Below are 26,207 nucleotides of genomic sequence, written 5' to 3' on the forward strand. Positions count from 1 at the left end.
TATGGCAATTTACCACCAGGAAGCAGCCTCTTTTAAACCAGTGTGCTTTTCACAAAGGAAAACTTTCCTTAAGTATATCAATCTGATCCCGCCAAGTAACGTCAGTCCAGCCCCAAAATACCAGACAATTCTCCTCTTAACAAGGAACATGACAACCCCAGATGATCGTTTCGGCCTCCTATGGGCCTCGTCAGTGAGGTGCAGCCACATTCCTCTAAGCACACTGGGAAAGGAGTCCACGTCTGGTTTCACCCATCACCCATAGGGAGACTTCCACAGGGTCATATTAATTTGCATACAAAGAGAGAAGCGCTCTACCAGGAAATAATGACAGGAATTATTATTATTTTTATTATTATACTTTATTTTTCAAATGCCAACTGATTCTGCAGTGCTATAAACATAGGTATATTATGCAAAGGTATACAAAGAGAAAATCGCTCTACCAGGAACGAACAACAGCTCATTAGCTAGTTCTATGGCGATTTACCACCCGGAAGCAGCCCCTTTTAGACCAGTGTGCTTTTCACAAAGGAAAACTTTCCTTAAGTATATCAGTCTGATCCCCCCAAGTAAGGTCAGTCCAGCCCCGAAATACCAGGCAATTCTCTTCTGAACAGGGAACATGATTGCCTGGTATTTCAGGGCTGGACTGTACTGTGAAGTCAGGATCAGACTGATATGCTTCAGGAAAGTTCTTCTCTGTGAAAGGAACATGTTGAGCAAAAAGAGGCTGCTTCTTGGGTGGTAACTAGCCTTAGAACAAGCTATTATGCTATTGTTCGCTCCCAGGTTGAGCACTTCTCTCTTTATTTATGCAAATTATGGCACTTAGGGAAGTCTCCCTAAGCTTGATGCGGGAATCCAGATGTGGACTCGTTGCTCAGTGTGCCTAGAAGGATATAGCCGCACCTCACTGACGAGGCCCACAATAGGCCAAAACGTACGTCTGGGGTTTTGCTGTTTCTCTCGTTGAGAGAAGGATTGCCTGGTATTTCGGGACTGTACTGTGAAGTCAGGATCAGACTGATATGCTTCAGGAAAGTTCTTCTCTGTGAAAGGCACATGTTGAGCAAAAATAGGCTGCTTCTTGGGGGGTAACTAGCCATAGAACAAGCTATAATGCTATTGTTTGTTCCCAGGTTGAGCGTTTCTCTCTTTTTTATTTATGCAAATTATGACACTTAGGGAAGTCTCCCTAAGCATGATGCGAGAATCCAGACGTGGACTCGTTGCTCAGTGTGCCTAGAGGGCTATAGCCGCACCTCACTGACAAGGCCCACAGTAGGCCGAAACATACGTCTGGGGTTTTGCTGTTTCTCTCATTCAGGGAGGGATTGCATGGTATTTCGGGGCTGGACTGTACTGTGAACTGGACTCATAAATAAAATGGAATTGAGGTAAGTAAAGATGAGTGTACAATGTAAGCATCCCTGAACAGCAGAGTCTTTTAGAAGCACTTAAAACTAGAGAAGAGACTAGTGGAGTGAGGCAGAGAGTTCCGCAAGACTGGGGCCATTCCAGAGAAGTCCTGTAGATGGGAATGTGAGGAGGTAAAAGAGAGGAGGAGAGAAGCTGGTTATGAAAAGAAGGAAGGGGACAGGAGGGAGAGTATCTGTAGACCAAGTCAAACCTAAAGGAGTGCTTTGCATGTTAGGGTCATGATTTTGTGTTTTTTTTTTCCTGGAGGATAGAATAAACCAGTGAATAAGTTGCCAGAGAGGAGCAGCCGATCAGGAGCAACTTGTAAGATCAGCCTGGAATAGGCATTCATTATGGAGTATAAAGGAGATAGATGGCAGCTAGGAAGACAGATGGAGTTGCAAAAGTCAAGGTGGGACATGATGAGAGTGGATAGAAATCTTAGTTGTGTCTTGTGTGAGGAAGTTTAGAATTTTTTAGATGTTTTTAAGAAATGGTCAAAGAGTTGATGTGAGGAGTCAATAAAAGATCTGAGTCAAGTGTGACCACAAGACATCGAAAATGAGGGTTATAATCGACAGTTATAGAAAGTTTGGGAGGTCAAGATTTTGGAAGAAAGGGGATAAAAGAAGCTCAGTTATAGAGATGTTTAGATTAAGGTAGTGAGGCCTATTTATTAAAGGTCTGGCGGACCTGATCCGACAGTGCGGATCAGGTCCGCCAGACCTCGCTGAATGCGGAGAGCAATATGCTCTCCGTATTCAGCATTGCACCAGCAGCTCTTGCGGCCCATCAGCCGTCGGCAGGGGGTTATCAATCAACCCGATCGTACTCGATCGGGTTGAATTGTGGCGATTTCAGTCCGCCTCATCAGAGCAGGTGGACAGGTTATGGAGCAGCGGTCTTCAGACCGCTGCTCCATAACGTGTTTCTGGTGAGTCTAAAGACTCACTAGAAACACGGGCCATTAAACTCCATTCAGGGCTTGATAGATATGCCCCAGTGAGAGGATATCCATGATAGAATATGATAAAGACAGCTAGCATGGAAGGGGATACGTCTGGTGCAGAGAGGTAGATTTGGGTGTCATCAGAATGCAAACTGAAGACCATATCGACCAGTGGTAATAAAGATGCCCAGTTGCTGTATGCACTCAATTCCTTGTGCTTGTGCAATGCCACCCCTTCCTGGAGCGTGGCCAATCACTGTCAATCACCATGGTTGGAGAAGTCCAGGGGGAATGATGAACACCACTTTAGAGTTGTCATAGAAGGTTAATAATCAGCAATTTGATGGCCACTGCTTCTTAACTATTGGCTGCGGGCTCCTTCATGCATTCAAGCCTACAGTCGAAGAAGCTCCAAAGCTGTGTTTTCAGCTTCTTAAATGAAGCCCAGAGAATTTATATGGAAAAACAAAGGATGGTTTAAGTAATCACCCCTTTAAGGTAGCAGAGGATCAGATAAAATACCTAGGTATCTACCTAGGGTGGACTCCAGAAGCATGGTATGAATTTAACTTTTCCAAATTTTGCTGTAGATGTAAGTCAGAATTTAAAAAATGGTCCACTTTGCCTTTATCTTTGTCTTCAATGATTAGGTTGATTAAAACTATTTTTTTCCACAATTGTTATATTTAGTGCAAAATCTCCCCCTATTTATACAGAAAACTGATTTAGTGCAGTTTAATAAAGCTTGCTCTGATATTTTTGGAGGGCAGAAGGTACGCATTACAGCAAATAGAATTTAGGGGCCTTGCTTTTCCAAATATTAGATGCTATAACTGGGTCTCCATGGTAAAGATAGCTATTAATCGACTAACCAAAACTAAATATGTTTCTTTCTATGATATTGAGGAAGATTAGCTAATCTCTCATTTCTCTAAAAGCAATTTTACATCGTTCAAGCTCCAAACTTCCGTCTAATATCCATAACATGTTTGTATTTAGAAACATATGGCCACATTACAACATTTGGGTTAGAGGCTGTGCGGTGCTAACGAGCAGTATTCTCTCACCGCTTACTTACCTACAGCACTGGTATTATGGATTTTTACAAACCCGGCGTTAAAAGGCAAGAAGTGAGCGTTGAGCAAAATTTTGCTCCTTAACGCACACCAATACCAGAGCTGCTTAAGTCAGCAGTGAGCTGGTCGTACGTGCCTGTGCACGATTTCCCCATAGGAATAAACGGGGAGAACAGGCTGATAAAAAGTCTAACACCTGCAAAAAAGCAGCGTAAAGCTCCTTAACGCAGCCCCATTGATTCCTATGGGGAAATCCTACGAACTAGATAAGTTTATACTGTTAGGTAAGGTCGGGCAGACTTGCTGGGCCTATGGCTCTTATCTGCTGTCAATATCTATGTTTCTATGTTTCTATGAAATAAAATTTATGTTTACACCTAAAACCCTAACATGAACCCCGAGTCTAAACACCCCTAATCTTACACTTATTAACCCCTAATCTGCCGCCCCCAACATCGCCGACACCTACATTATATTTATTAACCTCTAATCTGCCTCTCCAGACACCGCCGCCACCTACATTATACTTATGAACCCCTAATCTGCTGCCCCCAACATCGCCGACACCTACATTATATTTATTAACCCCTAATCTGCTGCGTCCAATGTTGCCGCAACCTATTTACACTTATTAACCCCTAATCTGCTGCCGCCACTATAATAAACATATTAACCCTTAAACCGCCGCACTCCCGCCTCGCAAACATTAGTTAAATATTAGTAACCCCTAATCTGCCGTCCCTAACATCGCTGCCACCTACCTACATTTATTAACCCCTAATCTGCCGCCCCCAACGTCGCCGCCACTATACTAAATGTATTAACCCAACCCTAACACCCCCTAACAAATATAATTAAAATAAATCTAACTAAAAAAGTTATCATTTACTAAATAATTCCTATTTAAGACTAAATACTTACCTATAAAATAAACCCTAAACTAGCTACAATATAACTAATAGTTACATTGTATCTAGCTTAGGGTTTATTTTTATTTTACAGGCAAGTTTGTATTTATTTTAACTAGGTAGAATAGTTATTAAATAGTTATTAACTATTTAATAACTACCTAGCTAAAATAAATACAAACTTGCTTGTAAAATAAAAATAAACCCTAAGCTAGCTACAATGTAACTATTAGTTATATTGTAGCTAGCTTAGGGTTTATTTTATAGCTAAGTATTTAGTTTTAAATAGGAATTATTTAGGTAATAATATTAATTTTTATTTAGATTTATTTAAATTATATTTAAGTTAGGGGGTGTTAGGGTTAGGTTTAGGGGTTAATACATTTAGTATAGTGGCGGCGACGTTGGGGGCGGCAGATTAGGGGTTAATAAATGTAGGTAGGTGGCAGCGATGTTAGGGACGGCAGATTAGGGGTTAATAATATTTAACTAGTGTTTGCGAGGCGGGAGTGCGGCGGTTTAGGGGTTATGTTTATTATAGTTGTGGCGATGTCCGGAGTGGCAGATTAGGGGTTAAAAATTGTATTATAGTGTTTGCGATGCGAGAGGGCCTCGGTTTAGGGGTTAATAGGTAGTTTATGGATGTTAGTGTACTTTTTAGCACTTTAGTTATGAGTTTTATGCTACGGCGTTGTAGTGTAAAACTCTTAACTACTGACTTTTAAATGCGTTAGGACTCTTGACGGGGTGGGGTGTACCGCTCACTTTTTGGCCTCCCAGGACAGACTCGTAATACCGGCGCTATGGAAGTCCCATAGAAAAAGACTTTACGAAGTTTACGTAAGTCGTTTTGTGGTAAGGCCAAAGAAGTGTGCGGTGCCCCTAAACCTGCAAGACTTGTAATACCAGCGGGTGTAAAAAAGCAGTGTTAGGACCTCTTAACGCTGCTTTTTTACCATAACGCACAACTCGTAATCTAGCCGATAGTTTCTCAGTTTTTACTCATTGTAGATAATCCAGGTTTTCTCACTGGTGGTATAACCTGGTTTACATGTGCTTATTGGTGGCTAAATGTAGCCACCAATAAACAAGTGCTATCCAGGGTGCTGAACCTAAAACGGCTCCTAAACGTTATATTCCTGTTTTTTAAATAAAGATAGCAACAGTAAAAATGATAATATGAGTAAATTAGAAAGTTGAGAAAAATTGCATGTTCTATCTGAATCATGAAAGAAAGAAATTTGGGTTTTGTATCCCTTTAAATATGTACTACAATTTGGGGGCGGAACTAGCCTAGCAAAGGAAGCAGACGTGCTGTGTCTGAGCTCTCACAAAAGTTGGTTCTTTTTGCACAATAAAAGTGCTTTATTGTACATATTTTGGACAGTTACCGACATCTTTGAGCAGTGGGAGATCTGAGGTACCAGGCGGATAAGAGATTTCTGCCTCAGCAAACACATAACAAGAATTACCTAAACGGACCCTGCAGCCATCTACACACTGATCCGGAGACCGGAGAATCTATACTCCTTCCTACCTGCGCTACAAACAGTCAGAGCGGATAATCAAGAAAACCCCGGTGAGTTACAAACACACTGAGGGACTCACCTGGGAGAAGTTGAGTTTGGAGGCGGTAAAAAGGCGCGAAACAGCGCCATTGCCCAGGGACGTCACAAACAGAAACCGGAAGAGAAGGTGGGGGTGAGTTCTGTAACAGACGCCTGACTGGGAAGCTGTGGGCTGGTTTGAGGTGGGAGGAGAAGCGGAGCACAGGCGCTCGCAAGCTACAGCAAAGTGCAAGCTGGGTGCAGCTATAAGTGTGCAGATTGAACTAACAATGCTTTTTACACAGTTACTCAGACGGCTCAGAAGTGCTAGAGAATAACCAGGAGCCAAAATAACCGTGCCACTGCTGTATAGCCAAAACAAGTGGAGAGCGGAGGAACATCTACCTGAAAGCCAACCCCTACAGTTACACTAAGCACACAAATTTAATAATAAAAAGGAAGAGGGTTAAATTTACACTACACCCCGTTCACTGCTCCTTCAATATAATACAGGGTAGGCATCTTAAAAGCTTCCTCACACAGCTGAATCACAACACTGACCCCTGCTGGAATTATTAAGATCTAACTGCAGTACTTTTTAAGCAACAGGGCACATCTAAGTGACAGTTTTATAGAGGAGACTGTTTTCTTTTTTGCCTGATTCTCTCTCATCACCCTCTCCCCCCCCCCCCTTTCCTGTCAGACTGGAGTGCTGACAGGTCACACCCCACACACCTTTTGCCGTGATCATCCTGTGAGGATAATTTCCCTGAAGAGAGGGGAGATACCAACCTACAGCTTTATAATATCAAGCTATTGACTACACTGGAGATCATACACTCTGGGGAGAGGGTAATCACTGATCCACTCTATATTAAAAACTGCCCCTGGAACAATATTTTAGTACAGTCACCTGTGATATAAGAGTCACAAATTTGTTTGCACAATACACATAGTGGCTCATATCTGCTGATAGTAGACTTATAGCCATATTGGAGAAAATAATGTGAACAACAACCTGATTACTATAGGGGGATCTGAAAATTCCACACCATAATTCTTGCAACATCGATATGAGTCACAATATGTATTGAGAAGGAAAACAAAACCTCTTGTCAACCTAAATGAACTATCTGCCTGACTAAACAATATATAGTCGAGTCTGAATGGTCATATCTTTTGAGCAGGGTCACAGTCTATACACCTGGTTGCCCAATTTGAAAGAACAACTCCAACTAACAGCGATATAGACCCTCCTCCTGCATTGTATATCCGTCTCAACTTTATCTTCTCTACAGCACCATGGCCTCTAAAAGACCCACTAAAGGAGATAAAACAATAAAATCTACACCTGTGTCCACATTCTTTAAAAGTTCTCAAACCAATAAACAGCAAACAGATGCAGAAATGGAAGAAGAATATGACATTGATTCTCAACTAGCACCACAAGACAAAAGCCCGCTAACGAAAGCTGATCTCAGAAATTTGGTATCCAAGAAAGACATTGCAGACAATTTTGAAAAATTATGGGAGAAAATTGATTCAATACACTCATCTGTCACCAATAGCCTTTCTGACATTAAATCCGACTTGATGGAGATGGGTAACAGGATTGAGACACTTGAAGACCAAAAGGACGCCATGGTAGATCAAATGGATGAAATGTCTCAAACCGTGTCCTCTCAACAAGAACTGCTGGAAGAATTCCAGGATAAATTGGAGGATATGGAAAACAGGAGCAGAAGGAACAATATATGCCTCAAAGGGGTTCCAGAGGAAGTGAGCCCTGCAGAAATTCCAGCTTATCTCACCCAACTTTTCATGCAGATAACAAACTCCCCGGCTGACTATATCTTCCATATTGAGAGAGCACACAGGGCATTAAAAGCCAAACCCAAATTAGGTCTTCCTCCAATAGACATTATAATCAAACTAACCTTCTTCCCAGATAGAAAAAAAATTCTGCAAGCGGCCAGGAAACATCCCACATACAAACATCAAGGCAACGTGATACAGTTTTACCAGGATCTCAGTGTCAGGACATTACAAAGGAGGAGTGCCCTTTGTCCTCTCACTACTCTACTCCGGAAACACCAGATTTTATACAGATGGGGATTTCTGTTTGCTTTACACATTACAAAGGACTCTAAAACAATTACACTTAAAGATCCAGAAGACATACCTGAAATTTGCAAGATTTTGGCTTTAGAGACACCTATAATCCCAACCACAGCGCTGAACCCAGAGAAGAATAAAGACCCAGACAGACCACCAGATCCATCTAAATGGCAGACTATCAACCATAAAAAACAAAAAACTAAAGAAACAAGAGGGAAAATATCATAGATGACAGCGTTTCCATCTTGAAGACACGGAAGGTGGAATCTATTTCTTTTAGAGTCTGAGAGGTGGGGAAGCTGACAAAAGGAACACTGAACAAAGATAAATCTGGATTACCTTTAAAATATCTGGAACCACAGTTTTGGGTTTCCTTCCCCGGGAGGCATAGCCCTCTTCACTGACACTCCTTCTCAGAGACTCTCACTAATCTATCAATATAGATGTTATAAGATGTTGCGGGCCTTTAGTTTCCCCCAGAGTATAATAATATAAGTTAATTTATTTTCTAATTTGTTCCTATGCTATTTCAAAGTTCAATCTTTAGGGGTCCTACTGTTGGGGACCCGGAAGTGCTGCTTATTATGTTATTAACACTGTATTTTTCTTCTAGCTCCCTCCCCATCCCCAGTGACGACACAGAAAAGTTCACCATATACAATCCCAAGTACCTGCAATCTATACCGTTAGATTTCCGGTCCAGAGATCCACAGGTAACAAATTTTCTTTTGCACCAGTCCACAACAGACACAATATCATGATCCCTAGGATAAAGATATTATCCCATAATGTAAGGGGGCTAAATACTGATGTAAAACGACGCATGGCAATGAAACAATACACCTCCCTGCATGCCAACATTTTATTTCTTCAAGAGACCCATCTACTTAATGATAGAATTCCAAAGTATTGGGCGAAACACTTCAATACCCATTATCACTCCACAACAACAACTAAAAAAAGAGGCACATCTATCCTCATCCACTCCTCACTTAATTTCATAAAAGAAGAGGTAATTGCAGACACTGAAGGGAGGTATATAATAGTAAAAGGGAGAATATTAGACACGGAAATTACTCTTTGCAACGTTTATGCACCAAATGAAAATCAACATAACTTCTTTCAACATATCTCATATTTACTCACACAATGGTCCCATACTAAAATATTTATGGCAGGGGACTTCAATATCACAATGTTAAATATTGAACCCACGGCAACTAGACCCTTAACCAACAAACAAACCAGACATAATCGTATCGTTAAAGCAATACAGGACACCCTACTACCTCACTCCCTGATAGATACATGGGCCACACTATATGGCTTGACTAATGACACTACGCTTTACTCGGCGCCACATAAATCCTACATTAGATTGGATTACATATATGTAAGTCAAATACTGCAGCCTCTGTTACACGGCTCACAGATCCATGCTTGTGTGTGGTCTGATCACTCGATCATCACTTTACAGCTAGAGGGACTATGTGACCCACACAGAAGTAAGACATGGACCTTTGATGGGTCGTGCATCAGAAATCCCCAGACACATGACAATATACTTAAGCTTCTTACTGAATACTGGAATATTAATACTGACACAGCAACTAACCCAGGGATCACATGGGCGGCCCACAAAGCAGTATTAAGGGGGATACTTATTAAGGAGAAAGCAATACAGACTAGAAAATACAGACAACTATTAAAACCATTCCACACAGAAATCGAAGAATTAGAAAAGAAACATAAACTTATTAAAACAACGGTCATTCAGAAAACTCTCCAATCCAAAAAAACTGCCCTGGCCGCTCTCCTTCAATCACGAGCCATTAGAGCCAGTCAGAGTTATCAGGCACAATACTTTTTATTCGCAAATAAACCAGATTGATACATGGCACATAAAATCCAAGAACGATGTAGAGCCTCAGTTATCTCCTCAATCGAGACATCTAATAACTCAATGACCTCACACCCCCAAGAAATAGTAGACACCTTCGCAGCTTACTACGGGGAATTATACGACGGTAGAAAGGTTTCACATAATAAAAAGACAGAGACACTAACCTCAGCTTTTTTCAATCAAGACCTATTGCAGACTCTTTCTGAGGAACAGAGAGAAAACCTAAATGCTCCCATATCCTCTATGGAGGTGCTTGGGGCCATCAGAGACCTCAAACCAGGGAAGGGGGCGGGACCGGACGGTTTCCCCGGCGAATACTATAAGCTGTTTAAAGTCGCACTAATCCCACATCTAGTTAAACTCTGTAACTATATTATGGTGGGGGGGGGGTTGTCCCACCTGGGCTCCTGGCTGCAAAGATAGTAGTAATCCCTAAACCAGGGAAGGATCACAAAAAATGCCAAAATTATCGCCCAATATCCCTAATTAATCAGGACCTTAAAATTTTTACTAAAATAATAGCGAACCGGCTTAAACATATTATAGGAGGATAGAAAAACAAGGGGCGCCAACATAGTGTGAATCAGTTTAGAAAACTGGAAAACAGTAGTTATAATAAAATCTACTCACAAGTGGAGTGGCACCTAGAACCAACTGGGTGCATACAGGCAGGCTGACATTCAGGACCAGCAGTCAGTATGCTGGGGGTCTCACCCGGGAGACCTGTGGGTGGGTCAGATGAGGTAGATGGAGTCGGCTGTGTGTCGTCTGGTGAGCCAGATCGCCACTGTGGAAGTCCAAAGGGCTGTGTTGTTTATCCCAAAAGGGTAGCTGCTCACACAATCAGCCTTGTTTCCAAACGAGTTTCCAATGTCAGTGTATGGAACAAAGGGATAAAAACCAAACTGGGAATAACCACTGCAAACTGTGGTAATATTAAAAAGGCACAGAAAACCGGGTCTGTCTAAAAACAAATACTTGAGAGACATTCCTTGACAAAGCATACCAGCGAAACGTACGTCGGAACTGAACTGTTCTATATTGAGTTTTATTGCGTCTCTACACTAGCCAGGACACCTGGGGGCTTAGCGCTATTGTCTTGCTACTAAAAAGGTTTTGGTTTCAGCGGTCACACTCCTGCTGATCCATTTACCTCTTTGCAAGTTTGGCGATTTGAAGCATTTGTTACAGCATATCTGCTTTTGTACCCTTACATTGTGGTGTTATCAAGGCTTATGTGACGCTTTTATATATTTTAAAATAAATTTGTATCCAAGTTTTGCCTAGTGTACTGTTTTCCCATCAGTATAAAGTGGGAGTGCGCATATCCTTGAGCTTAGTGGAAAGCTCCAACAAATGTGAGTAGTCATTTGTTACAAAACAACTACTTCCTCAAAGTGCCATTACAGATTCACACTATGTTGCAATTTTCTGTTTCCTTTTTTATGGGATCTCACTGAGGAATGCTAACAAGCTGAAAAACTCATCCAGAGGACACAGACATATCCTTGATTCAGAACTTTATTTGGTTTTCCTTTTATGATTTTTGTTATCACATTTATTTCACATTTTTTTCTTTGTGATATTCGGTATATTTATTGTAACAGAGGTCATATGGCCTACCCTAGAGGCGACTTTGGGAGGATGGGACGAGACTGACGCTATACTTTGGGATCCAGAGAAAACACAATCCCCTACAGCAGCGGTTCCCAACCTGGGGTACGTGTACCCCTGGGGGTACTTGGCAGGCCGGTTGGGGGTACGCAAAAATATTGTTGGTAATGGCGGAAGATGCGGGGGGAGGGTCGGGGGGGACTCTCAATGGGTCATCAACTAATAAGCATCGTGGAACTGTGGGAGGAAGGAGCATTTAGCCGGAAAGTGACAAATGAAGTCCTGGCGTGGCATATAGGCAGATGGGAGCCCCTGAACCTGAAATATGTGGACCGGGTGTGGATGACTCCGATCCACATATTAATGATCACCCTGTGTCACCAGACAGCTTAGCCTCCTGCTCCACCCACCTCTGTCCCATGCACACAATTTTGACTGCAAGTGCTCAAATAGAAGCGGCACTGCAGCAGCTTAGCTACGTGGACACGTGTGATAGAGCCGTTGAGATTGCGAATCACACAGGCGAGGCAGGTCTGCATTCCCAAATAAATTATAGTCAGTGACGGTAAGTAAAGTACTGCTTCTAGTGCTTGCTTGATTCAGACTGCTTCACTTCCAACTAAAAACGTTCATAGTGGCTGGGTGGTTAATATCGATCTGATCTCATAAATTTAAATATTTATTTTTATGATCATTATACTTTGACTCCCCCCAGGGCCTTGTTTAGGAGCAACCAGGCAGCTGCCAGGGTCACCAGCCACACAGAAGGACTCCTGAGAATAAGATCTGAGCTTTAATCCTGTTGATACACGTACAGTCATATGCAATTCAGGTATAGCTTACATCCCCTATAAAAAAGTGCTTCCTTTATTTTGAGGGATGGGTGGGGGTAATGAAGAGAGGGGGTACTCATAAATGAAAAGCCTAATCAAGGGGTACAGGAGAGAAAAAAGGTTGGGAACCACTGCCCTAGAGAGACGGATAGACCTTATACCACAACTCTCACAGTAACCACTTGGAAAAAAGCAAGTAATAAATTTAAGCTTTTGCCACAATACTCCTTATACATCCCGATAAGATATATCTTGCCTGATGAACTCAGGGCTCAAATACAGAAGTGGGAAAATAAGGGATTATAAAGAGTAGCAGACTTTATGGAAGGCGGAGCTATGCTCTCATTCAATCAATTGCAGACAAAATTGAGCCCTCCTTAAACTTCACTGATATTTATATTTGCAGATACAATCCGCAATGCACTCATATATAAGAAAACCTAGAGATGGCCACACAACACCATTAGAAGACATGAGTAAATCAAAGGACCGCACTAGACTCACCATATCCATTCTATATATAGCCATACAGGATTCGCAGATCACGATCAAAACCTCTACTATGTTGGCATGGGAGAGGGAATTACTTATTAGTAAAGACAACAAAGAATGGGAATCAATATTTCAAAATGCAGACAAAGGACTTCTAAGTGTGGACCTAAAGGAAAATATCACTAAGACTATACACCGATGGTATCTGACACCCACTAGAACGGCCCATATGCATGCACAGGGAAACCCACTATGTTATAGAGGGTGCGGAGAAAGAGGAACATATAGGCATATGTGGTGGGACTGTGGAGTAATCTCAGGTCTATGGAAACATTTGTCTTTCTTCCTTAGCCGAATCTTGAACGAAAACGTGGATCTTACAATTCAACAGGCTTTATTGCACATTCCTATCAATAGACTTAATAAACACATAAAAACATTTATTAGGATATTATGTACAGTCACCTGGACATGCATAGCCAGGTACTGGAAGACAGGCAGTCCCACCTGGACAGAGATTTACAATAAAATTCAGTACACATATAACATGTACGACTTAGCATCCAACACCTTAGATAATAAGGAAGTAGTCCAGGCGATATGGTACTATTGGATAGCGAAATGAACGGTAGACACATGAAACTAACGGAAAAGTTAATCTTAGGTGACCAATCTGAACACCAATACCTATACCTATAGCAGTACGCACAACAAACACTGAGATAGGATGTGTCGTCACTTCCCATCCCCGTCCCCTCCCCTTCTGATCTTTGATAACCTTTACCTAACCTTACCTTCCTTTAGGGTTGTATTCTCTAAAAGTTCAACAGTATGTAGATAGAGTGGTTTGGCTCAGATCTATCTAAATGTTTTGGTAGGGTTCAGCAGAGGGCAAGCTTTCTATCAGACACAAAAACTGTACTATCTCTTGCGAAGGATTGCATGACAGTATGAAGGAAAGGCATTTAATCTTTAACTGCTGACCCTCCATAGATATGTAAACAACTCAACTTCAGATTGTATTTCTATTCCAGAAATCTTATTTTTTTATATAGCTTTAAAAAGTAGGGCCTTGCCAAATTAATAGCTGATCAGATCTTCCTGCTAATTGATAATGCCTGTATCATGTGAGAGCCTCCACCAATCACAGACTCACATACGCATATACTGTGAAGTCTTGCACACGCTTAGTAGGAGCTGGTGTCCCAGAAAGTGTGCATATAAAAAGACTTTACACTATTTGATGATGAAAGTAAAATGGATTTTTTAAAATTGAATGTTCTATCTGAATTATGAAAGTTTAAATTTGACTTTCATGTCACTATAAGAATGCTTGTCAGGCTATAACACCCTTACCTTCCTTGATATGCTCTGAAAGGCCCCTTTGAAAAGCCAAGATGAGATCTGGCTCACTCCAACTTGTCTCTTAGGCAAGGGTACGAAATTCTATAAGACGAAGCCCCACAGACTATGATCTTTAGCAATCTGGCCTCATGCCCATTAAAACCATCTGGATCACTGGTAAAATGGAGGTATTGGTTAAGGAAACTAGAACACTTATTAGTGTCTCATACTTTTTAGGCAGAAGCAAATTGAAACTGATCTCAAAGCAAAGATTTACCTTTGGCAGCTTGTAGCCTGACCTATACCCAGACTGCAAATAATTTCTGTTAATGAGTCCATTTTCTAAACCATATTTAGCATCTAAGCTGTATGGATAGTTAGTGATTGTTCAGTATCACCTTGATTAAGTTATTCATTGTACCTGAACATGAAGCATTTTTTGTCCTTTGTAATATGTAACAAGAATGCTGAACATGTAAGAAAAGTAACCAGAGAAATGTCAGGACAGGTTTGGTGCTAGTAAGTATATGCATGTAAATTCTCTGTAGTTCTAGCAGTAAAAGAACTGGGCTATCGGAGCAGTTTAATTAACATTTCTGGAAGCAATATGTCAGAGAATATAAAAGATGCAGACACACAAATAGGTAATACAAATAAACTCTTGTAGCAGAGATGTGAAGTGTGGAAGTCAGTCTCTCAACAGGGAAAACTGGTAATCTACATTTAAGAATCCAAAAGGAGCCAATCCACACTGGAAGAAAAAAGACTTGGATCAGGAGTTGAGAGAAATGAAGAGCTGGTTGGACCAGAGGAATGTACAAGAACCACAAGACAGGTACAGAGAAAAAAACAACGGGAAAGGAAGTATACACATCTGCGTTCTCCATTGTTCAACATATTCAGGATATGGATTGCAGCAAAAGTTCAAAGAAAAGTCAGAAGGTGATTCAAGGAAGATAATGCAAAAGAAGGCTGCACACACATAGGTAAATAAAATAACCTATCTGCAGCAACTTTAGGAAATGTGGAAGACAGTTAAATAGACACAAAAGTGAAAACCAACCTTTCAAGATAATTTTAATTTACTTCTGTTATCAAATTTACTTTTTAAGCATATTTTATTGAAAAGCATACTTAGGCTAAGGAGCAGCCAGTGGAGGCTTCTCTATAGGAGCAGAGGTGCACGTGAACACCCTGAGAGAGGGGGAAAAAAACTTTTTGGCTGAATAAATATAATTTTTCCAATAGCTCCCTATTGGAAAAATTATATTTTATTTAGTTAAAAAGGGTTCCTTAAAAAGACTTCCAGTCCAATTAAAAAAAAAATGCTGTTTTTACTTCTACTGCACGTGCGATAGATAGAAGTATAGGCTTCAAGCTTTTTTCACTTATTTTTAAGTGCCTGCAGCACCCCCTCCCAACCCAGCCCCTTATCTTATTAATCGCAAGTTCTGACTGTGTGAGTGAGAGCCATGTGAGTGATGACGGCGCGCAGAGGAGGAGCCTGGCCAACGAGATGTGGTTTGTGAGTTCACATAGTTGGAGGAGTAAAAGGTAAGTAACCCAAGAGGTGCTTGTTATCTCACTCCCCTTAGAGCCGGCTAAAGTTACATGCTTACACAGGAATGATTTTATCTAGTAACTAACCCACCACGCTGCGCTCAGGAACTTTCTAAACAAACACAGATATGCTTTATATACCTTGCGAGTCAACACAGTATATAAAGCATATTAGTGTTTAGGAAGTTTCTGAGCGCAGCGTGGTGGGTTAGTTACTAGATAAAATCATTCCTGTCAAAATATCATTCCTGTCAATACCGAGCCTTCCCTGTTTGTTTGTATAATGTTTTGAGCATAAGAAAAGAATCCAATCCATGCATTGGATTGGACTCTTTTCTTATTCTCCATCATTATACAAACCAACAGGGGAGGCTCGGTCCTCAATCCGGATCTCATTTGCTAGACTACCTCCCGGTTCTGCAGGGAATTCCTACGCACATTCCAGCCATGACAAGTAGAACCGGTGCAGTCACTCTAAACTCCTGTCTTACCGGATTTGTGTATGGCAGTGCTGGAGGTAGGCTTTATTTCCCTCTATTCATTAAAACTTTACTGCAGTTTTAAGCCCCGTGGGAAGTGTTGTATAGAGTGTGATCCGCTGACTGGGGACCATGTGTGATTATTTAGGTCAAATAAAAGTGGTACACTAATCCTCTCCATCTCCTTTGAGGTGGTCTTTGACATTGGTCTCCTGATGGTAGGTCTATATTCCATTAATAATTCACTTGCAACAAGCATTAGTATAAATACATGATATTGGTTGATCCTGTATTTGTTGTCATGGCTGATGGTGATAAATGATTGGGGTTATTTTGTATTTTAAAAACACAATTTATGCTTACCTGATAAATGTATTTCTCTTGTGGTGTATCCAGTCCACGGATCATCCATTACTTGTGGGATATTCTCCTTTCCAACAGGAAGTTGCAAGAGGATACCCACAGCAGAGCTGCTATATAGCTCCTCCCCTAACTGTCATATCCAGTCATTCGACCGAAACAAGCCGAGAAAGGAGAAACCATAGGGTGCAGTGCTGACTGTAGTTTAATCTAAAATTTTGACCTGCCTTAAAATGACAGGGCGGGCCGTGGACTGGATACACCACAAGAGAAATAAATTTATCAGGAAAGCATAAATTGTGTTTTCTCTTGTAAGGTGTATCCAGTCCATGGATCATCCATTACTTGTGGGATACCAATACCAAAGCTAAAGTCACGGATGAAGGGAGGGACAAGGCAGGTACTTAAATGGAAGGTACCACTGCCTGTAAAACCTTTCTCCCAAAAATAGCCTCCGAAGAAGCAAAAGTATAAAATTTGTAGAATTTGGAAAAAGTATGAAGCGAAGACCAAGTCGCCGCCTTGCAAATCTGTTCAACAGAAGCCTCATTTTTAAAGGCCCAAGTGGAAGCCACAGCTCTAGTAGAATGAGCTGTAATCCTTTCAGGAGGCTGTGTCCAGCAGTTTCATAGGCTAAGCGGATTATGCTTCTTAGCCAAAAGGAAAGAGAGGTTGCCGAAGCCTTCTGACCTCTTCTCTGTCCAGAGTAAACAACAAACAAAGCAGATGTTTGACGAAAATCTTTAGTAGCTTGTAAGTAAAACTTTAAAGCACGAACCACATCCAGATTATGTAAAAGACGTTCCTTCTTTGAAGAAGGATTAGGACACAATGAAGGAACAACAATCTCTTGATTGATATTATTAGTAGATACCACCTTAGACAAAAACCCAGGTTTTGTACGCAGAACTACCTTATCTGCATGGAAGATCAGATAAGGAGAATCACATTGTAAAGCAGATAACTCGGAGACTCTATGAGCCGAGGAAATAGCCATCAAAAAAAGCCAAAGATAAAAGCTTGATATCTATGGAATGAAGAGGTTCAAACGGAACCCCTTGAAGAACTTTAAGAACCAAATTTAAGCTCCATGGGGGAGCAACAGGTTTAAACACAGGCTTGATTCTAACCAACGCCTGACAAAACGCCTGAACGTCTGGAACATCCGCCAGACGCTTGTGCAAAAGAATAGACAGTGCAGAGATCTGTCCCTTCAAAGAACTAGCTGATGATCCTTTCTCCAAACCCTCTTGGAGAAAAGATAATATCCTGGGAATCCTAATCTTACTCCATGAGTAACTCTTGGATTCACACCAATAAAGATATTTACGCCATATCTTATGGTAGATTTTCCTGGTAACAGGCTTTCGTGCCTGTATTAAGGTATCAATGACAGACTCGGAGAAGCCACGCTTTGATAAAATCAAGCGTTCAATCTCCATGCAGTCAGTCTCAGAGAAATTAGATTTGGATGATTGAAAGGACCTTGAAGTAGAAGGTCTCGTCTCAAAGGCAGAGTCCAAGGGGGAAAGGATGACATGTCCACTAGGTCTGCATACCAGGCCCTGCGTGGCCACGCAGGCGCTATCAAAATCACAGATGCTCTCTTCCGCTTGATTTTGGCAATCAGTCGAGGGAGCAGAGGAAACGGTGGAAGCTTGGCGTTCTGGCGAGACGCCATGAGATCCAGTTCTGGTTTGCCCCAACGATGAATCAATTGAGCAAACACCTCCGGATGGAGTTCCCACTCCCCCAGATGAAAAGTCTGACGACTTAGAAATTCCGCCTCCCAGTTCTCTACACCTGGGATATGGATCACTGATAGGTAGCAAGAGTGTTTCTCTGCCCAGCGAATTATTTTGGAGACTTCTAACATCGCTAAGGAACTCCGTGTTCCCCCTTGATGGTTGATGTAAGCCACAGTCATGATGTTGTCCGACTGAAATCTGATGAACCTCAGGGTTGTTAACTGAGGCCAAGCCCGAAGAGCATTGAATATTGCCCTCAATTCCAGAATATTTATTGGGAGGAGTTTCTCCTCCTGAGTCCACGATCCCTGAGCCTTCAGGGAGTTCCAGACTGCACCCCAACCTAGAAGGCTGGCATCTGTCATTACAATTGTCCAATCTGGCCTGCGAAAAGTCATACCTTTGGACAGATGGACCCGAGATAGCCACCATAGAAGAGAATCTCTGGTCTCTTGATCCAGATTTAGTAGAGGGGACAAATCTGTTTAATCCCCATTCCACTGACTGAGCATGCATAGATGCAGCGGTCTGAGATGTAGGCGCGCAAACGGAACTATGTCCATTGCCGTTACCATTAAGCCGATTACCTCCATGCACTGAGCCACCGAAGGGCGTGGAATAGGATGGAGAACATGGCAAGAATTTAGAAGTTTTGATAACCTGGACTCCGTCAGGTAAATTTTCATTTCTACAGAATCTATAAGCGTCCCTAGGAAGGAGACTCTTGTGAGTGGGGACAGAGAACTCTTTTCCTCGTTCACTTTCCACCCGTGTGACCTCAGAAATGCCAGAACTATGTCCGTATGGGACTTGGCAATTTGGAAATTTGACGCCTGTATCAGGATGTCGTCTAGATAAGGGGCCACTGCTATGCCCCGCAGCCTTAGTACCGCCAGAAGCGACCCCAGAGCCTTTGTAAAAATTCTTGGGGCTGTAGCTAACCCAAAGGGAAGAGCCACAAACTGGTAATGCCTGTCCAGAAAGGCAAACCTTAGGAACCGATGATGATCTTTGTGTATCGGAATGTGAAAGTAAGCATCCTTTAGATCCACTGTAGTCATATATTGACCCTCCTGGATCATAGGTAGCATGGTCCGAATAGTTTCCATTTTGAATGATGGAACTCTGAGGAATTTGTTTAAGATCTTTAGATCCAAGATTGGTCTGAAGGTTCCCTCTTTTTTGGGAACCACAAACAGTTTTGAGTAAAATCCCTGTCCCTGTTCCTCCTTTGGAACTGGATGGATCACTCCCATGACTAGGAGGTCTTGCACACAGTGTAAGAATGCCTCTTTCTTTATCTGGTTGACAGATAATCGTGAAAGGTGAAATCTCCCTTGTGGAGGAGAAGCCTTGAAGTTCAGAAGATACCCCTGAGATATAATCTCCAACACCCAGGGATCCTGAACGTCTCTTGCCCACGCCTGGACGAAGAGAGAAAGTCTGCCCCCTACTAGATCCGTTACCGGATAGGGGGCCATTCCTTCATGCTGTCTTAGAGGCAGCAGCAGGCTTTTTGGCCTGCTTGCCTTTGTTCCAGGACTGTTTAGGTTTCCAGGCCGTCTTGGACTGAGCAAAAGTTCCCTCTTGTTTTGTAGCAGAGGAAGTTGATGCTGCACTTGCCTTGAAGTTTCGAAAGGCACGAAAATTAGACTGTTTGGCCCTTGATTTGGACCTGTCCTGAGGAAGGGCATGACCTTTACCTCCAGTAATGTCAGCAATAATTTCCTTCAACCCAGGCCCGAATAGGGTCTGCCCCTTGAAGGGAATGTTAAGTAGTTTAGACTTTGAAGTCACGTCAGCTGACCAAGATTTGAGCCATAGCGCCCTACGCGCCTGGATGGCCAATCCAGAATTCTTAGCCGTTAGTTTAGTCAAATGAACAATGGCATCAGAAACAAAAGAATTAGCTAGCTTAAGTGCTCTAAGCTTGTTAAGTATGTTCTCCAATGGAGTTGTTGTCTGTAAAGCCTCTTCCAGAGACTCAAACCAGAACACCACAGCAGCAGTGACAGGAGCAATGCATGCAAGGGGCTGCAGGATAAAACCTTGTTGAATAAACATTTTCTTAAGGTAACCCTCTAATTTTTTATCCATAGGATCTGAAAAAGCACAACTGTCCTCGACAGGGATAGTAGTACGCTTTGCTAAAGTAGAAACTGCTTTGCCATAAGTCCAGTGTGGTGGCGTCTATGGGAAACATTTTTCTAAAAATAAGGGGGGGGAGGAACGGCACACCGGGTCTATCCCACTCTTTATTAATAATTTCTGTAAACCTTTTAAGTATTGGAAAAACATCAGTACACACCGGCACTGCAAAGTATTTATCCAGTCTACACAATTTCTCTGGCACTGCAATTGTGTCACAGTCATTCAGAGCAGCTAAAACCTCCCTAAGCAAAACACGGAGGTTCTCAAGTTTAAATTTAAAAGTAGAAATATCAGAATCAGGTTTCCCTGAGTCAGAGATATCACCCACAGACTGAAGCTCTCCTTCCTCAGCTTCTGCATATTGTGAGGCAGTATCAGACATGGCTCTTAAAGTGTCTGTATGCTTTGTATTATGCCTAACACCAGAGCTATCATGATTTTCTCTAAATTCAGGTAGTCTGGCTAATACCGCTGACAGTGTATTATCCATGACTGCCGCCATGTCTTGTAAAGTAATCGCTATGGGTGTCCTTGATGTACTTGGCGCAATTTGAGCGTGAGTCCCTTGAGCGGGAGTCAAAGGGTCTGATACGTGGGGAGAGTTAGTCGGCATAACTTCCCCCTCGTCAGAATCCTCTGATGATAAATTTTTTAAAGACAAAAGCTGATCTTTATTGTTTAAAGTGAAATCAATACATTTAGTACACATTCTCATATGGGGTTCCACCATGGCTTTTAAACATAATGAACAAGGAGTTTCCTCTATGTCAGACATGTTTGTACAGACTAGCAATGAGACTAGCAAGCTTGGAAAACACTTTACATCAAGTTAACAAGCAAATTAAAAAAACGGTACTGTGCCTTTAATAGAAACAATTTTTGTCAAAATTTGAAAAACAGTGAAAAAAGGCAGTAAATCAAACAAAATTTTTACAGTGTATGTAATAGGTTAGCAGAGCATTGCACCCACTTGCAAATGGATGATTAACCCCTTAATGCAAAAAACGGATCAAAAAAACGAAATAAACGTTTTTTAAACAGTCACAACAACTGCCACAGCTCAGCTGTGGCCCTACCTTCCTCAATAAACGACTTTTGAAGCCTATAGAGCTCTTCAGAGATGTCCTATAGCATGCAGGGGACTGCTGAGGGAAGCTGAATATAATTTTAACTGCGCAAAAAAGTGCTAAAATAGGCCCCTCCCACTCATACTACAACAGTGGAAAGCCTCAGGAAACTGTTTCTAGGCAAAAATCAAGCCAGCCATGTGGAAAAAACTAGGCCCCAATAGGTTTTATCACCAAAGCATATATAAAAACGATTAAACATGCCAGCAAACGTTTTATATTGCCATATTATCAGAGTATATATCTCTGGTAGTAAGCCTGATACAAGTAAATCACTATTAAATCACTGTTTTTAGGCTTAACTTACATTAATCAGGTACCAGCAGCATTTTCTAGTCCCTAGAAAAACTTAAAACTGCACATACCTCAATAGCAGGATAACCTGCACGCCATTCTCCCTCTGAAGTTACCTCACTCCTCAGACAATGTGAGAACAGCAGTGGATCTTAGTTACAAGCTGCTAAGATCATAGAAAACACAGGCAGATTCTTCTTCTAAATACTGCCTGAGATAAAATAGTACAACTCCGGTACTATTTGAAAATAACAAACTTTTGATTGAAGAAAAAACTAACTATATTTTACCACTCTCCTCTTACTACTTCCATCTTTGTTGATAGTTGCAAGAGAATGACTGGATATGGCAGTTAGGGGAGGAGCTATATAGCAGCTCTGCTGTGGGTGTCCTCTTGCAACTTCCTGTTGGGAAGGAGACTATCCCACAAGTAATGGATGATCCGTGGACTGGATACACCTTACAAGAGAAAACTGTCATATACAAGATAACGTTTTTCAAATAAAGCATTTATTTGCACTATGTGGTATTAACTGCTTTGTATAGATTCCACAGGGAAAGTAACTATTAAGTGATGATTTGGTTATGGAAGTGTGAATAATTTTATGTATATTTCTTCTCCAGCCATCCACCAAACTTTGCTTAGTTTCTAAGTTAGTTAGTTATAGACCCTGTATAGGGCAGGGGTTGTTGCTTAGAAACTGGCTTCTATCCAATATTAAGAAAGAGTAGAATGGAACAAAATCCAGATTCAGCATAAATGAAGGTCACAATTCTGGTAGATTCCCAGTTTGTTCCATACTGATGCAGAAAATGCATTGAATGCTGCTTTACTAGTTATAACCTACACTCAATAACAATAAACTATGTAAGGCTGACCATATCACCTGACATGCCTCTTGTAGCATCAGTGGCAAAGTAATAGTTAAACTCTTTGATCACATTTATGATTGGAAATGTGACAAGCAGCCATGCTGGGAGTGATACTGCCCTCTGGCCCTGATTTCAGTTTTTCTTTTTGATTCCATAGTATAAGGTAAATGTGTCCCCCTCACTTATTACTTATTTTATATATATATATATATATATATATATATATATATATATATATATATATTATTGGGCGGAGCCATCTATCTGAGGGGTGGGGCTTTATTTCATGGGGTGTGGTCTAGTGCACCACCACCTTCAAACTACACCAGCCGCCACTGGGAGCAGCAACGCACTACTATGCCCTAGCTGGTGATTGGTTGCTATGCACATTTGTCTCCTGCCTTTGCCTCACCATATGTGTTCAGCTAGCTCCCAGTTGTGTATTTCTGTTTGGGAGATAACTTTAACTACATGTTTAACCACATAAACACATAATTATATGCAAGCAATAGTGTAATAGTTAAACATTTAAACAGAGCATTTTCTTTATGCAATTTTATGTTTTTTTGATGCTGATAAGAACATTAAGACAAGTAGAGAGAGGAAGGGAAGGAATATTATGGAGAAGCTAAATAATATTTGTGTGCTTTAGGCGCCCTGTGCATTACACCTCATTATCATCTTTCTTTAGAAATCAACAATGAATGGACGGTCAGTGCTGCTTAGGGATTTTTATATGGGCATTCTGGTAAAAATAATTTAAATTCCTATTATATTGGCTCACCCTAGTAGCACTGACAACCAGTAATCCAGTAATATTAAAAATGATTTCAATAATAATAAACAAACATGGTATATACAGTAGTAAGTAACAATTGTTAACATGGATCATGTGCAACAAACACAACTAATTACAGGCCAATCTCTTAATTTATTTTTATTTTAATGTAATTTGTTTAAACAAATAGTAATTTTCATCTGACAGTAAATGGATGATTAGGCCAACAAGACGCACACCTAAGGCTATGGTTGTACAAAGAACTGAGTAACAATCAGTTACAAAATAATGTATAACGTTGGATAAGGAAACTATATATAAAGTGGGAAACCAAAGCACATTTTAAACAACTTTCCAATTTACTTCTATTATTTAATTTGCTTTCAACTCTTGTTATCATTTGCTGAAAGGTTTATCTAGGCAAGTTCATGAGCAGCAGAGAAACTAGGTTCTAGCTGTTGATTGGTGGCTGCATATATATATATATTGAATGTGATTGGCTCACCCATGTGTTCAGTTAGAAACTAGTAGTGCATTGCTGCTCCTTCAACAAATGATACCAAGAGAATGAAACAGATTAGATAATAGAAGTAAATTAGAACGTTGTTTAAAATTGTATTCTCTTTCTGAATCATGGGTTTCATGTACCTTTAAGTCTACAGCACCGGCAACAACAGAAAAAATACATGTAGCAAACATTAATTATGGCTTATTCTTAATAAGCTGTTTCTGCTTGTCTTTAAGATGTCAACACTTTTCTACAAAACAATTAACTAAACAGATCAGAAAGAACAATTTTCCAATTACATAATGTATGGTGCTAGCATGCAGGAATTTACAATAGTGCATTATTAGCACAAACATGAACACACCCGAGTAAATAATTATTAACCATCTGTCAAGATCAGATGCATGTGGGCTTCTGTCTATGCAGCTTCCATAACAATCACTACATAGACTGCATCAGGCCAACATTGGTTAACTTTGACAGTCTGTTTACGATCTCATATAACATCAGAGAGACGTATTAAGCAGCCAGCTACAAACATTACAACCTTGGAATCTATTTTTCATTTGCATATAAACATCAGCTAATACAACGGGTGAAGGCGTAGCAAGAACGATTCATTTTGTTCACGCTTCTACATATAAAGATCAAATGTCTCTGATTATTTTTAATATGTTATTTATTTTTCCCGGTTCAGTAGTTGTCCTTTTCTCTGTGTGATCGAGCTTACAGAATGGCTGTATTGCCCCTTTGGCCATGATGATTCACACAACATAGCCCTCATTCTCAGAAACCTGAAACATTTTGTTAGTGTATTCTAACTGGGGGGGTATCTTTCACATGAGCAATGGCTTTGCTTCCTGCTGTTATTGTCTGATGCAGATGGCGTTATGTTAGAAAAAAAACACAGATTCATAAGATTTGTTTAGATTTTTATGGCTGTTTCCATCTCGTTTATTTTTGCAGCCTCATTAAAAACCTTCTATAGTTGCAGAGGAATAGTTACTGCACTGTTTGAGGGGGTAATATTTTTTTTTTGTGGGGGGGTTTAGCTTATTTCATGTTAGATTCTATCATCCTGCTGACTTTTTTAGAACACCAGTAGTTTAAAATTGCTATAATGATAATGATAAATATTATTATTTTACAAATACAAGAGCATTCTTAACAGCTATTATTACTACCACATTTTTATTAATAGTATTTTTTCATCATGATACCTGCAAATAAGCAAAACAGCTAAAAGCAATAAATTGTTATACTCCTGAAGCTGATTTAAATAATTAAAACATGCACACATAGATGTCTGTCTATTTATATCTATCTGTATATGTCTGTCTAACTAACTATATCTATCTATGGGCCAGATTACAAGTGGAGCGCTAAATATCGATTTAGTAAAAGCGATATTTGTGCTCCACTGTGTAAAACCAGCGCACACTAATTGCGCTGATATTAAAATTTTTCAGCAATTCAAGCGTGAGCTCGCGTTCGCATTGCTGGGAAGCATTTTGCACTCACGAGAGGGCGCTTTCATAGGCTCCTATAGGAGCCTCGTTCTCATATTGTAACACACCCCATGAGAACCTTGCGCAGCGAAGGGGGTATGTAGTGTAGAAAAATATATGTATATGCTGATATACATATATATATATATATATATTAATGTTTTTATACACAGATTAAAACATAAATATATATGTATATAAGCATATATATTTACAGGGAACACAAAAAAGTTCCCATAGACTGCAATGTTTTCAGTGCCGATTTTTTTCTAACACCACACTCCCCAAAATACTGCCTAGTGCAGTTATTTTATTAAAAAATAAAGATGCTGCTATGTTTAATTTTTAATAAAATACACTACACAGTATTTAGGGGGCATTTGGGGAATTTTTATAAAATGAACCAGAGATCTGATCTCTGGTTAAATTTATAAGCCCTAATTGCTACCGCGAGCGGTAGCAATAACCAGCCACTTGTAATGGCTCGTTTGCCCGTTTGCGGATGCACAATGATTTAGCTCTCCACTTGTAATCTAGCCCTATATCTTTAAATAAATATGTATATTTATATAGATTTATAATGTTACAGTTTTTCAAGGAATCTGTGTTAAAAGC

The 26,207-nt window shown here is 40.6% G+C and overlaps 1 protein-coding gene across 1 annotated transcript in view; it reads right to left on the minus strand.

Moving 5' to 3' along the window:
• Positions 1–26,207, minus strand: part of MARCHF4 (membrane associated ring-CH-type finger 4) — a 526,799-nt gene that overhangs the window by 199,115 nt on the left and 301,477 nt on the right. The window lies entirely within an intron of this gene.

Source organism: Bombina bombina, chromosome 1, assembly GCF_027579735.1.
Source record: "Bombina bombina isolate aBomBom1 chromosome 1, aBomBom1.pri, whole genome shotgun sequence".
Classification (NCBI taxonomy): Eukaryota; Metazoa; Chordata; class Amphibia; order Anura; family Bombinatoridae; genus Bombina; species Bombina bombina.